Source organism: Peromyscus maniculatus, chromosome 10 (assembly GCF_049852395.1).
Source record: "Peromyscus maniculatus bairdii isolate BWxNUB_F1_BW_parent chromosome 10, HU_Pman_BW_mat_3.1, whole genome shotgun sequence".
In the NCBI taxonomy this organism is placed as follows: Eukaryota; Metazoa; Chordata; class Mammalia; order Rodentia; family Cricetidae; genus Peromyscus; species Peromyscus maniculatus.
The window spans coordinates 96,334,450-96,346,982 of NC_134861.1; the positions used below are offsets into that span (position 1 = coordinate 96,334,450).

The 12,533-nt window shown below is 47.7% G+C and overlaps 1 protein-coding gene across 3 annotated transcripts in view; it reads left to right on the plus strand.

Annotated features, from left to right (window-relative positions):
* The first annotated feature begins 328 nt into the window (after positions 1 to 328).
* Aff1 (ALF transcription elongation factor 1) overlaps positions 329 to 12,533 on the plus strand; it is a 169,231-nt gene continuing 157,026 nt past the window's right edge. For all 3 annotated transcript variants that reach the window (XM_042257744.2, XM_042257745.2, XM_042257747.2), the window contains exon 1: positions 329 to 466. The gene's annotated coding sequence lies outside the window, so the exon portion shown is untranslated. The remainder of the gene's footprint in view (positions 467 to 12,533) is intronic.

A 12,533-nucleotide genomic window follows, 5' to 3' on the forward strand; every position in this document is an offset into this window, starting at 1 on the left:
AATCGGGTTGTCAAGCGAAAGGGTTCTGGTGTCCCCGCAGCAGCCCGGGGCAGGGTCACCCACGCGGTCGGCGCGGTCACTGCCGCGTCCTCTCCGGATCCGCAGCTCCCCCACGATCCTCCCACCCGCGTCTCCGCAGGAGGAGCGCGATGTTCCTCGCCTTTGGGGTGGCGCGGGCCGGAGGGTGTGGGCCGGGGCGGAGCTGGGCCGGGTGGGGGGTGGGGTGAAGCGAGGGGCGTGGCTTGGCACGGAGGGCGTGGCCTGGGCCTCCGGGCGTTCCGGGAGGCCGATGCCCGAAGCTGGCAGAGCCCGGTGCACTCGGCCCGCAGCCTGCACGCACCGCGGTGCGGGCTGCACCCTTGGGTCCCCACGGCTCTAGAGCCGAACTCGCGTCCCTGAGTCTCAACAGGTCAAGGGAGGTGACGAGGACGCCCCAGCCGGGACTGGAGGACCCAGGAGCTGGAAGGTAAGCTGACCCCTGAGTGCCCCGGGCTGGGGGGCTGGGGGGTCCTCCTGGTCTCCGGGGCCGCAGTCGCGAACTTTTCGGCAGCCAGGCTGCCCCGCACGCTAACTCAAGGCCGGCTTTGCCACTTTCTGGGTGGGAGCCTTTCGGCAGAATGGGCGCAGGAGACAGGCGCGCGCCGCCCCTGTCTGCGGTTCCGCGGCAGGTAGCTTCGAGAAACCCAGGGGACGAGGACCTGGGAGGTCGCTCGTCCACCCTCGCTCCCTTAAGCCTCGCGTCCTGCGGGAAAACGTCCCGTTGTTGGAGCCTGGTCCCTGAGTTGCGTAACAGGAGTCCCAGAAGTTTCTTGAGAACAGCCAGGTTTTTCCTCCTCCGCTTCCGACCCTCCTTCCCCCAGCATCTGGCAGGAGATTAGTGGTACCTACCCATCCCCTCTAATTGTGATGGAGAGGAGGTGTGGGGCGGTGGTCAGCATCCTCCAGGCAGGGAAAGTTGGAGGCACTTCTGAGAACTGCTGTTCCGGACGGAGGGAGACGGCGTTTTGAGACCGAGGATTGGCCGGTTTCTTTGGACGCTGCTCCCCACCCCCCCACTGTTTTCTCCAGTGTCGGGTCGGGTCCGCGGTGACTGAGCCTCTAGCCCTCGGCTAGCGAGTTAGAGGGGGACGACGGTTCGAGGGGGAGTACGAATCATACGCTTCCTGTGTGGAACCCTACTTCCATGAACGAAGCCCCGAGGGGCCTTCCAGCGTCTTGCGGTTTGGGTTTTCTTCACTAATACTGTTATGCAAATCGTCCTAAGACCCTTGGCTTTGGAGGTTGGGGCTGTGTCCGAATCTTCCGAGAACCAGACAGAGCTGGCGGAAAGCCCTGGCTGCCGGCGTTCCATTTGCCTTGCTTTGTACTCTTTTGAAGGGTAGGGTGGGATAATTTTAATCCTGTTGGTGCGCCATGGGGGGTATGACCCGCCGCTGAGGAACTTGGCACATTGAAAACCTTCAGTGCGGAACCATGAACCGAGATGCAGACGCGCTGCTGCCTGGGACAGTTGCAGAGTGAGAATTCTGAGCTCTCTGCAATGGAATCACTGAGGAGCAGTCCTAGAGCGAGCGGGCTCTGCGCCGGATTCAGGGCAAGGTCGTGCAGAATGCGTGGTTGGTGGGGGTGGGCGGCATCCCTCCCTCAGACCTAGGCAGTATCAGGCTGGTGCTCTTCGAAGGGGGCTTGCAAAGGGAAAAGACTCAAGCTCTTCCCTGCGGCTTACAAATACCTAGATATGGCCCTGCTTAAGTGTTTGCTTCCTCTGTCTAATGTATCTCCTTAGCTTGCCTTTCATCTTTAGTGGGAAGGATTCCGTGAGTGGGTATTCTAGAAATAGATTCACAAGAGACTGAAAAATCTCGGTGGCTCGCCTGCTTCATTTAAAGGTGATTTCTTGACTGTGTGGGGAAGATAAAAATGCATAAAAGGAAAGGGAAGAGTGGAGAGCTAACAATCCAGGGGAGAATGGGAGAGAAGATAAATTCTAATTAAAACTAGGGAATCACATTTGAATTCAGTGTGCCCGGGGAGAACAGGAACGGAGGAAAGGAAGGGTTGGAGATGAGATGGGTCAGAGTGAGACTTGGAGGAGACCAAGTTTCAGACAGGAGTGATTGTTTTTGTTTTTGAAATGTCCCAAGTTTGCTGACTGGGGATGTGGAACTAGCAGGTTTGATCCTGGGCGTATCTTTGCTGTCTGCAGAAAGAACTGGACTTTGGGGCTAATATGTCTTATTCATTCAGTGCAGAAAGTGCATTCTATAGGGCCCTTGTCTTCGGTCATTTGCATAACTCTTCCACCTTGCAAAAAGACAGTTTTGATGAATCATGTTGTCTTCCCTTAGGATACAAAAAATCATCCAAAGGTTAGACAATATAGCAAAATAAAGTCCAGACTGTTTTAAATATGGCTTTCCTCACCGTATGCAGAGCAAGCTCCCCCCACCCCCAGAAGTCAGTGTTCCGTTATGGGGTAATCAGACGGTATCCGAACCGCTGTGTCTTCTGTTTCCTACTCGGTTTAACTGAATTTTGTAAAGAGCTGATTGAGCTAACAGGTGGTGGTGGCGGCGGTGATGTTCCTCCTGTTCTTTATCCTCTGCCTCCTTTTCATCCTTCTAGTTTTCGTTTTGTTTTTGATTTTTCAAAGAATCTCACTGTGTAGCTTAGGTAGTTTTTGTTCTCCTGCCTCAGCATCTGCTGGGGGTGCAAGCACATGCCATGTGCCACTCACCTAGTCAGCACTCCTGATTTAAGATGAGTTAGCGGTTAAGAGCACTGGCTGCTCTTCCAGAGGACCCCGGTTCAATTCCCAGGACCACACGGCAGCCCAAAACTAGCTGCAACTCCAGTTCCAGGGCAATCAACACACTCACACAGGCATGTAAGCAAAAACACCAATGCACATAAAATAAAAACAAGTAAATCCTAAAAAGATAGACACACTTATGAGTTGCATTTTTGTTAGACACCAATTTTTATTTTTTTCCCCAGACAGGGTTTTTCTGTGTCGTCCTGGCCATCCTGGAACGCCCTCTTTAGACCAGGCTGGAAACTCACGGAAATACTCCTGCCTCTGCCTCACAGGTGCTGGGATCAAAGGCCTGCACCACCATACCCAGCATATACCAATACATATTTATCCATATGTTTGGTCAGTGTCGGAAAAAACGAGAAGAAAATTGTCCCTTGTGTTTTGTTGGTTTTGTTTTGAGACAGGGTCTTGATCTGCAGTCCAGGCTGACCTAGAACTTGGTACATAGCCCAGAGTGGTCTCAAACTTGTTAACATTGTATTGCCTCAGCGTCCCAAGAGTGGGATTATAAACATGAGCCACAATGTCTGCCTCTGTTGTTGATTGCAGACAAGTCTTTTTTTTTTTTTTTTTTAGGAGTTTCTCTTTGTTTTATATGTGTTCGTGTTTGCCTGCAAGTACCTTAGTGTACCAATGTGCATGTGGTACCCACAGAAGCCAGAAGATAGTGTCAGAGCTCCTGGGACTGGAGTTAAACTGTAAGCCCCGCATGTAGGGGCTTGGAACTGAACCTGGGCCATGCAAGAGCAGCAAGTGCTCTTAACCATTGAGCCATCTCTCCAGTCCCATCAAGACAGATTCTTTTTTTTTTTTTTTTTTTTTCGGTTTTTCGAGATAGGGTTTCTCTGCGTAGCTTTGCGCCTTTCCTGGAACTCGCTTTGTAGACCAGGCTGGCCTCGAACTCACAAAGATCCGCCTGGCTCTGCCTCCTGAGTGCTGGGATTAAAGGCGTGCGCCACCACCGCCCGGCTGACAGATTCTTTCTGTGTAGCTGAAACCAGCCTGGAACTCAGGATCCTTCTGCCTCGCCTTTGGAAGTGCCAGGATTGTCGGCGTGCACCACCACACAGCCGGTTTAAAATCCGAGCTTCTGAAAAGACACTTGTTTTTATTATTTTTTGAAAAACAAGTGGAAAGAGTTCTTTGCTCAGCTCTTTCGTCAAATTTGCATAAACTCTCATGGAGTTAGTTGAATGTTAAAATCCAAGTCCTGAAATAGCCCTGTATTTTCACTTTTTAAAAGCCAAAGCTGAGCTGGAGAGATGGCTCAGTAGTTAAGAGCACTTGCTCTTCTTCCAGAGGACCTGGGTTTAGTTCCCAATAGCCATATAACTCCAGCTGCAAGGTTTCTGATACCCCTCCAGGCCTCCACGGGCATCCCCAACACACACACACACACACACACACACACACACACACACACACACACACGTATATTGGTTCTTTGAGACAGGTTCCTTTGTATAACAGCTCTGGCTGTCTTGAAACTCGTTGTAGACCAGGCTGGCCTGGAACTCAGAGATCCACCTGCATCTGCCTCCTGAATGCTGGGATTAAAGGGGACTGAGCACTTGAATCTTGGATTGTATTAAAATTAATTATATAAATGTGACCTATTTATGAACATTCTACCACAACATGGAAATAAATATGAAATGTGTGGTTCTTAATAGGTACAGATATTCTGTTAATGATTAACTGTCATTCCCGTGTGTGTGTGTGTGTGTGTGTGTGTGTGTGTGTGTGTGTGTGTATGTATGAGAGAGAGAGATGCATATATGTGTGTGGGTGTGAGCACCTGTGTGTGTTCATCATCTAGAGGAGGATGTCAAGTGTCCTGTGCTTATTCCCTCAAGAACAGGGTCTAACACTGAGTCTGGAGCTTGGCTGGCACCCAACAAGATCCAGCAACCTCTTGTCTTTACCTCTCACAGTGCTAGGATTACAGGCCCCGAGTGAGTCCATACTTGGCTTTTCACATGAGTGCTTGGGCTTTGAAGGCAGGTGAGGACCTTACCTGCTAAGCTGCATCTCCAACCTATTTATTTATTTTTGAGATAGGGTTTTCTGCAGCTGGCCACGCACTGTGTATATTCCTGGGAATTGAACCATGGACCTGGTGTCTGCTAGGCAAGCATTCTACCAACTAACTGAGCTATGCCTGCAGCCTCGGCCCCTCCAGCCCCTTAACTTCTGGTGTTTACAGTGAGCTCTCCCAGAGTTGATACAAAGTGACAAGGCCATCATGGCTGCTAATGAGTTCCTCTCTCCTGCCTCAGGACAGCTCTCCTTTAGTACTATTCTCCAGGGGAGGAAAGTCAGCTGACGCTCTTAAATTATCTGGCCCATTTTAAACATGACTAAGTGTTTCTTATGAGAATGACTTTTTCCTACTGAGTTTTGTGACAAGTGGAGCCTGAAGGAAATAACGTTACGAAATCTCTTGTTCGGTCCTGATACTTCTTCCGTGTGCCAGACAGTGATCTGAGCATACACCGTGGTAAGCCTTGATCTGCAGAAGAGCAAGCAGAGACATCTCCGACAGCACGTCTGTGTTGATATCCATGACATGCCATGCACACCTAATTGTAACTCGGAAGCTGGAGTTCATTTTCCCTTTCACGATCAGGAAACTGAGCTGAAGTTGAATGGCTTGACTCTGTGACTCAAAGCCTGGTGCAGTTTCTAGTATGGTACACTACGTCGGCTATGTGGATATGTGGTTTCCTGTTTTTCAAGAATTACAGCTTGACTCTAAAATATAAAAATAGTCTTCCTCGGGTTGGGGATTTAGCTCAGTGGTAGAGCACTTGCCTAGCAAGCGCAAGGCCCTGGGTTCGATCCTCAGCTAAAAAAAAAAAAGCCTTTCTCCTTGGCTAAGTAATTCTTTCTCATCACTATGGGAGTGAAAAAGTAAACATTTTCATCTAGTGTTCCAGATATATATTTGTACCTCTAAAGGAAAATGCTACGCAGACCTAGTTAACAAATTGTATTTACCTGCACCAAGGATCTTAACTTAGCTGGGCCTGTAGTAAAAGTCTGTAACCCCAGCTGTTCAGAAGGCAGAGAAAGGAGAATCACAAGTTCAAGGAGAGGAGCTGGAGAGATGGCTCAATGGTTAGGAGCACTGGCTGCTCTCCCAGAGGACCCAGGTTAATTCCCAGCACCCACATCATTGCTCACAATAGCTCTGTAGCTACCCAGTCTCAGGCAATCTAAAACTCTCTTCTGGCCTCTGTGGACAATGTGTGCACATGGCACATGAGTGCACAGACGCATGCATGCAAAGCAAACACTCATATTTATAAATAGAAATCTCAAAAACTAAGTCAAGTTCAAGGGTAGCCTATTCTTAAAATACTGCTAGGCATAATGATTCAGACCTTTAATCCCAGCACTTAGAAGACAGAGGCAAGCTGATCTCTGTGAGTTCAAGGTCAACCCAGTCTACATAGTGAGATTCTGTCTTACAAAACACACACAAATACTAAATCAAACAAAAAGGGCTGGGTTTATAGTACTGCAGTTGATTAGGTCACTTTTCTGGGACAAGGGAGATAGAGACAGGCCTCCTGCCTACCCAGACTAGCCTATGTGCCAAGTAAGAGACCCAGTTCCAAAAACAAGGACGTTGTCTTCAAGCCTGCCCACATATACACCTTACAAGCTGGCTCCTTTAGTTCAGAACAGCCATTATTGAGCTTATGAAAGCTCCGGTGTGCCTTTCAAGAATATATGCCTGAGTAAATCCCTCATCCTCTCACTGTTTCCTTTAGCCTTGTAGACACGTTGGATGTGTATGTTGATTCAGTGATTATCAGAGTCTCTTGGAAGGCTTCGTAGCCACAGATGATCCCGTTAGTGCCAGAGTCTCTGATTCTGGGGCATCTGGGAGGCTGGTGCGGAATTTGCATTTGTAACCAGGAGCTGTTGGGGCTTCTATTTCTGGAACCAGGTTCGCACCACTGAATAGAGCAGAGACTTAGCACCACGGCTCTGAGCCGGGTGTGTGGGCTTACAGTCTTCAATGTTGCTCCTGCCACTTGTTAGGCTCTAGGCAAAGCCATTAACTTCTGGTCAAGGAATGTGAAGATGCGATGCTATCCTTCTTCCAGGCCAGCCAATTCAGCTGCTCGGGTCTCCAGGAATGCAAGGTGACAGGGGAATGGAATGACTTTGTCACTCATCGTAGCAGTAGCTGGAGTGCCAGTATTTTATTTCCTTACTCCAAGCTCCAATTTACACCAGGGTTTGCCTACAAACTCAGGGAGCTGTGTGCCAGGAGGGAAGCCGGAGCCCAGGGAATCCCATGTTATATAATTGGCAGTGCAGCTGCTCTGTACTCCAGGGGAGTTACTGTCTTGATAGTAAACATGCTTCCCTTTGCTGCAGAAATAGACACAAGTTGTGCTCTCCAAGGATGTTCCAGACATACATTCTTGAGGGCAACCTGTATCACAGGCACTTGGTAACTCCGCTTAGACAACATGCCACAGCCCTGAGAGCTGTCTCTACAATGAGGGAGTGACACACGAGTGCTTTCTCTACTAGGGAGTTGAGCATTAAGCCACTAAATGTGTGGGTACTGGGAGCAGAACATTATAAATGCTACTTTTAGTCTGTGTGTGCTGTTTTTACCCCTGAAAGGGGTTGTTGGCCCTTGATCACATTGTTTGTCCACTCTTTTTATGGGCATGTAGATGTACATGTGGAGGTCAGAGGACAACTTGTGGGGCCGGTTCTCTCCTTCCAAAGTGTGGGTCTAAGGGACCAAGCCCAGGGTGCCAGGCTTGGTGGCAATAGCTTTTCACCCACGGAGACATCTCTCCGGCCCTCTTTCTTCTTTTTAACAGTAAATAAGTAAACCCAGGCACGAGAGCAGTGGCTCCTCCGTGAAGAGCACTCACTGCTCTCTCAGAGGACGCACGTAGTGGCTCACAGCTACGTCAGGCTTCAGAGACACCGCACGTCAAGGCCCCTCTCGGCGTCCTGCTCAAGGTTGGAGCCGTGAGCTCACAGCTATTGCTGCTGCCATGTCTGCTGCCCACTGACAACTCCCCTGCTGCTGTGGTGGACTCCTAGTTCTCTGGAATTTATAAGTCCAAATACCAACCCCTCCCCGCTTTTTTCCCCCTATAAGTTGGCTTGATCATGGTGTTTTATCACAGCAAATGAAAAGCACTAATACACGGGGTTGGAGATTTAGCTCAGTGGTAGAGCGCTTGCCTAGCAAGCTCAAGGCCCTGGGTTTGGTCCTCAGCTCTGAAAAAAAAAAAAAAAAAAAAGTACTAATACACACATTGAAAATAGATGAAATATTTTAGGGTCATGCATGCTGGTACATGCCTTTAATCCCAGCACCCAGGAGGCAGAGCCAGGTGGATCTCTGAGTTGAAGGCCTGGTCTATGGACCAAGTGCCAAGAGATCCAGGGCTACTCAGAAAAACCCTGACTTGGAAAAGAAATAGATAAAATATTTAAAATATATGTGTATATACTCCTACCCCACACACAGTTGGGATTCTACTTCCAAATTGGATTCAGTCCCAACTGCTGCTTACACCTATGATTAATCCCTTCTAGGACTAGGCGATAAAGGGTGTGGGACACGGCAGGGAATTAATTAAGGAGAGCATTAAAATTATCCCTCAAGAATGAAAAATTCGCCGGGCGGTGGTGGCACACGCCTTTAATCCCAGCACTCAGGAGGCAGAGCCAGGCGGATCTCTGTGAGTTCGGGGCCAGCCTGGTCTCCAAAGTGAGATCCAGGAAAGGCACAAAGCTACACAGAGAAACCCTGTCTCGAAAGAAAAACCAAAAAAAAAAAAAAAAAAAAAAAAAAAAAAAAAAAAAAAAAGAAAAAGAATGAAAAATTCATTATCTGGGGATCACAAACCAAGGCTATGCTCTTGATTTCCCATTTCTTTCTTTTTTTTTAAAAACTTGCTCTGTAGCCCAGGCTGGCCTCGAACTCAGAGATCCACCTGCCTCTGCCTCCCAGAGTGCTGGTATTAAAGGCGTGTGCCACCACTGCCCGGCTTTGATTTCCCATTTCTGAAAATTACACTTTAAGTTAAACTTTTCTGTTCTGTGTTCTATGATGTTCTGTGATCTGACAAATAAAGCTTGCCTGGAGATCAGAGGGCGGAGCCAGCCATTCATTAACCATAGAGCAGGTGGGGCAGCGCAGCCAGGCGGTGCTCACGCCTTTGATCCCAACACTTGGGAAGATCACGCCTTTGATCCCAGCACTTGGGAAGATCACGCCTTTGATCCCAGCACTAGGGAGGTGGAGACTGGAATATAAGGCGGGTAGAGACGGGATCTCCGCCATTCAGTCTGAGGGTTCGTAGAGACGGGATCCTGCCCCTTTGCTCTGAGATTTCGTAGAGGTAAGAAGTCTCTGGTGGCTGACTGCTGTGCTTCTTTCTGATCTTAATATCTGACTCCAGGTTTTTATTGTTAAGACTAATTAGGCTCATGCTTCAGTTCTGTACATTTTCTTTCTTGTACATTTTCACTTAGCAAAAGATTGTGTAGGAATTAAATTATTGCATCTTCTCAAAAGGAAAAAAATCAAATTTTCACTTTTTTTTTGTGGTGTGTCAAACCCCATGATCACAAAAACTTGTGATTTCTCTTCACTGCAAGTGTGTTGTACTAGCCAGGGTTCTCTGAAGGGACAGAGCTGATGGAACTTCTTAGAGTGGCTTACAGGCTGTGGTCTGAGTAGCCCAGCAACGGCTGTCCCCTGATAGAATGGCTAAGGATCCAGGAGTTGTTTTTGCTTGTTTGCTTTTGTTGTTGTTGTATTTGTTTTGTTTTGTTTTTTCTCCCGAGACAGAGTTTCTCTGTGTAGCTTTGGTGCCTGTCCTGGATCTCACTCTGTAGACCAGGCTGGCCTCGAACTCACAGAGATCTTCCTGGCTCTGCCTCCTGAGTGCTGGGATTAAAGATGTGCACCACCAGCTCCAGGCTTGGCTTTTTGTTTGTTTGTTTGTTTTAACCAGGAGTTGTTTAGGTTGTATTTGGTTGTCTCTGCAGTCGTCTTCTGGTTCTGAGGCCCCAGAGAGCTGCTAGTTTTCAGTGTACATTGGAATCCTGAAGAAGTGGGTTCTAAAAGTGCCCTCCCATGAGGGCTGCCTCCAGAAGGTGTGGCCCAGATTTGGGGCGGATCTTCCAACCTCTAATGATCTGGATTTAGGGGTGGGTCTTCCACTAAGAATAATCCAACCAGGAAAAATCCACATAGGTGCCCTCGCTCTGCTTTGGTTTTAGTTAATTACAGATTAGTCAAGTTGACGACAAGATCGGCCATCATGCAGAAATTGCTGTGTATGTTTTTGCTCTGACTTGTTCCCTGGGGGTGTTATGAGACATGAAATTTCTTCTCCCCACCCAATTGACTGCAATTTCAAATTTCTTTGATTGAGTACTTAAGTCCTTTCCTTAAGTTTCTACTTCTAATGGGAGGGCTTCTACAGTGACAGTGTGTGATCTGCAGTCAGACATGGCCACTTCACAGTGTTCAGATGCTTCCTCCAGAGTCTCACTGCCATGGAACTGGACATCACTTGTAAGATCCAAATGTGTACTTCTGATGGTCTGGTCAATATTTGGCCTAGACTGCGTTTGCACCTTGGCCAAATTGTAACCTCTAGTATCTTCCTCTTGAGCCCTGGTTACAGAATTGGACATTTCACTTCTGCCCTTGCTCTGCAGACTTCAGCCCTGCATCTTTTAAGAAACAAAACAAAAAAACAACAACAGCGTTTCGCCCTCTAGCCCTGGCTGCTTGGCTGGCCTGAGATATTTAGATAACACTGATCTCAAATGTGCAGCCTTCTGAGTGCCCACTGATATAATAGTGGCAGGAACCTGATGGGAGCAACAAACGTTCTGATTGAATTTAAGGCCCAATGCATAAGATGAAATCCATTCCTAGTACTGTTATTGGACCAAAAGTCTGTGGCTACACAGGTCATAGACCCTAAGGAAAAAACCTAAACTACTTTCCTGTTAAACGCACATAGTATTAAACGGACCCCCCAAGCCTTGACTTACATTGCACCTGAAAGTTAGTGCATCTCTCGGCCCTCGTTCGAGACACTGCAGCTGATAGTGATTAATACAGAGACCCACAACTGGTCAAGGTTTAGAGGAGACTGCTGAATTCCCAGCCCTGAGTGGGACATCTGTGTCACTGTCCTCCTCCTAAGGCAGGAGTCTTTGCAGAAGGCCGCAGAGAGACTGTAGATCCAGAGGTGGTGATAACTGTAAGCAAACTGTCTTCTGGATACAGCAGAGTTGTACAGTGAACTCACAGTGCTTGTGGCAGACACAATCTCAGCACGGAGAAGGGAGGGGACACAAAGGCCCGCCCCAGCTGAGGAGCTATTGGTTATTGATAGCTGCCAGGAGAGGGACCGTCAGTTTTCTCTAAGAGTATTACCCCTTGTAAGTGACTGTTTCTGTGGAAGGCTACACATCCAAGAATATATGAGCATCATAAACTGGACTTGATTGATTTAAAATTAGAAGGAAAAAAAAAGGACACAAAGCTGGGTGGGTAGGGAAGGAGGGCAGTTCTGGAGGAACCGTGGAAGGGGTGAAGATGATCAGAACACATTGTACAGAGTTCTCAAAGAACTACCAAAAAATGAAAAAAAAAAAAAAAGAAATTATACTTCTCAGTAGCTGGAGTTTCTCAATGTGTATCAAATTTCCCTCCCCTCCTCCTTAGAATGGCACACAAATATGCAGCAGACCCGAAGTATGAACTAAGCATCTATTTGGCCAAGCCTCTGAGATTTGAAGTCGTAATTGCCAGAGGAGCATATTCAGCCAGGCACATGCAACTCCTGAACCAGAATAGTCATGAATGTGGCTTAATACAAAATCATAGGCTTAATTAAAACATCTTGGCTCCCCGCCCATAAATAGATTGAGCTGTTCTTGACACAGAATTTATTTATTTATTGGTTTCTTGAGACAGGGTTTCTCTGTGTAGCTTTGCACCTTTCCTGGAACTCGCTTTGTAGACGCCTGCCTCTGCCTCCTGAGTGCTGGGATTAAAGGCGTGGGCCACCACCGCCCGGCTTGACACAGAATTTATAATGACAATGCTCTGTCACCATGTCAAAAGGTGGTGCATACTTGCTGGGAGACTCTCCTTACTATACTTCCACTCCATAGGGCCTCTCTACCATAGGAATGTGCTGGCCATTAATTCAAGAATCATAGCCTCTGGGGATACATATGTAAAAATTGGGACTGGAGTTTGCATTTCATTGGGGAGAGTTAAGAAATATTTTTTTATATAAATTAAACTCAGATACTGGTGTGTACTAAGAAACAAATTAAAATATGGTCTATGCCATTATTCTTCTCCCTATACCGAGGCCCATTTGTTCTTGTTGCCATGGACCCCAATTTTGTATAGAACTCCATTTGTCCTCCCTTAGAGGGTGGGGCCGTCATCATCTGCCTTTCCATGTCTTGATTTACCTGCCTCTCTGGAAGCTAGAAGAAGACCATTTCCTAGATGCGGATTTTTGATGTGTAGATGAATTGCCAAACTGTCTTGTTAAATAAAAAATATGGAGCCAGATATAGGGGTGAAAACCTGAGAGATCAGGGAAATAGGGAATGCCACAGCCAACCTCACTTCACCAACTCTGCAGTTTCCAAAAGAGGGTTACTTCCTGTCTAC